The sequence below is a fragment of the Orycteropus afer genome, unplaced genomic scaffold (assembly GCF_000298275.1).
Source record: "Orycteropus afer afer isolate SDZICR_OR568_19922 unplaced genomic scaffold, OryAfe1.0 scaffold00276, whole genome shotgun sequence".
Classification (NCBI taxonomy): Eukaryota; Metazoa; Chordata; class Mammalia; order Tubulidentata; family Orycteropodidae; genus Orycteropus; species Orycteropus afer.
This window is the reverse complement of record NW_006921863.1, coordinates 1614853-1617634: the sequence shown is the minus strand read 5'-3', so window position 1 is coordinate 1617634 and position 2782 is coordinate 1614853.

Here is a 2782-nt window from a genome sequence, read left to right as displayed (position 1 = left end):
TCAGAAGAAGGAAGAGGTCATCCACTTCTCAAATAATTGGCCAGTGAAAACCTTATGAAAAGCAGTGAAACACTGTCTGATATATTATTGGAAAACTTTATGAATAGTCCTGAAACATTGCCCAAGATAGCACCAGAAAATGAGTCCTTCAGGTCAGAAGGTACTTAAAATATGACTGGGGAGGAGTTACCTGTTTATAGTAGAGTCGACCTTAATGATGTGAATGGAGTAAAGCATTTGGAACCTTCATTTGCTGATGTGGCACATCTCAAAATAGGATGAAACAGTTGTAAACAGCCATTAGTAATTGGAACATGGAGTGTACAAAGTATGAATCTTGGAAAATTGGAAGTTGTCAAAAATACAATGGAACATATAAAGATCAATATCCTAGACATTAGTGAGGTGAAATGTACTGGATTTGGCCATTTTGGATCAAATAACCATATGATCTACTATGCTGGAAATGACAAATGGAAGAGGAATAGCATGGCATTCATCATCACAAAGAATGTTTCAAGATCTATCCTGAAGTACAATGCTGTCAGTAATAGGATAATATCTATTCACCTACAAGGAAGATCAGTTAATACTCCTATTATTCAAATTTGCACACCAACCACCAAAGCCTAAGATGAAGAGACTGAAGATTTCTACCAACTTTTGCAGTCTGAAATTGACCAAACATGCAATCAAGATGTGTTGATTATTACTGGTGGTTGGAATGCAAAAGTTGGAAACAAAAGAGAATTACCTGGAAAATATTGCCTTGGTAAAAGAAATGATGTTGGAGATCTCATGATAGAATTTTACAAGAACAAATAATTTATTGCAAATACCTTTTTCAGCAACACAAATGGTAGCTATACACATGGACTTTGCCAGATGGAGTACACAGGAATCAGATGGACTACTTCTGTGATAAGAGGTGATGGAGAAGCTCAATAACTTCAGGCAAAACAAGGCCAGTAGCTGATTGTGAAACAGACTACCAACAGCTCACATGCAAGTTCAAGGTGAAGCTGAAGACCATGAGAAGATGTCCAGGAGAGCCAAAATATGATCTTGATTATATCCCTCCTGAATTTAGAGACCATCTAAAGAATAGATTTGATGCATTGAACATCAATGATCAAAAACCAGAAGAATTGTTGGATGATATCAAAAACATCATCCATGAAGAAAGCAAAAGGTCATTTAAAAGATAGGAAAGGGACAAAAGACTAAAATGGATGTCAGAAGAGACTCTGAAACTTGCCCTTGAATGAAGAGTAGTTAAAGCAAATGGAAGAATCAACAGGATAAAAGAGCTGAACAGAAGATGTCAAAGAGCAGCTTGAGAAGACAAAGTCAATTATTATACTGAAATATTCCAAGATTTGGAGTCAGAAAACCAAAAGGGAAGAACACACTTAGCATTTCTCATGTTGAAAGAAATGAGGAATAGGTTAAGCCTCAAATTGAAATATTCAAAGATTCTATGGGCAAAATATTGAATGATGTAGGAAACATCAGAAGAAGATGGAAGGAATACACCGTGTGACTGTACCAAAAAGAATTGGTCAATGTTCATTCATTCCATGAGGTGGCATATGATCAAGAACCAATGGTATTGAAGGAATAAGTTGAAGCTGCAATGAAGGAATCAATGAAAAACAAGACTCCAGGAATTGATATAATACCCATTGAGATGTTTAAACAAACAGATGTCATGCTGGAGACACTTACTCATCTATGCAAAGAAATTTGGAAGACAGCTACCTAGGCAATTGACTGGAAGAGATCCATATTTGTACCCATTCCAAAGAAAGGTGATCCCACATAATGTGGCAATTATCGAACATTATCGTTAGTATCTTGCCGAAGATAACACAAAAACAGTTGCAGCAGTATATTGACAGAGAGCTTCCAGAAATGCAAGCTGGGTTCAGAAGAGGACATGGAAGCAGGGATTGCTGATTGTCAGATGGACCTTAGCTGAGAGCACAGAATACCAGAAAGATGTTTACTTGTGTTTTATTGACTATGCAAAAGCATTTGATTGTGTGAATCATAACAAATTGTGGATAACATTGAGAAGAGTGGGAGTTCCAGAACACTTGATTGTACTCATGAGGAATCTGTACATAGATCAGGAGGCTGTCATTAGAACAGAATAAGAGGATCCTGCATGGCCAAAATCCAGAAGGGAGTGAGTCAAGGTTGCATCCTTTCACCATACTTATTCAATCTATTTGCTGCACAAATAATCTGAGAAACTGGACTATTTGAAGAAGACCTTGGCATCAAGATTAGAGAAAGACTAATTAACAACTTGTGATATTCAGAGAATACAGCTTAACGTGCTGAAAGTGAAGATGACTTGAAGCATTTACTGATGAAGATTAAAGACTACAGACTGCAGTATGGATTACACCTCAACATAAAGAAAATGAAAATCCTCACAACTGGACCAATAGGCAGCATCATGATAAATGAAGAAAAGTTTGAAGTTGTCAAATATTTCATATTGGTTCCATAATCAACACCTATGAAAGCCCAACCCATTGCCGTAGAGTCTCATCTGACTCATAGTGACCTCTCCTTGGGTTTCCGAGGCAGTATTACTACAGAAGTAGATTGCCCAACCTTCCAGCCATCAAGAAATCAGACGATATATTTCAGTGGGCAAATTTGCTACAAGAGAACTCTTTATTTATTTATTTATTTTTAATTGTGATTTGGGTGAAGATTTACAGAGCAAATTCACTTTCCATACAGCAGTTCACATATACTTTGTCTC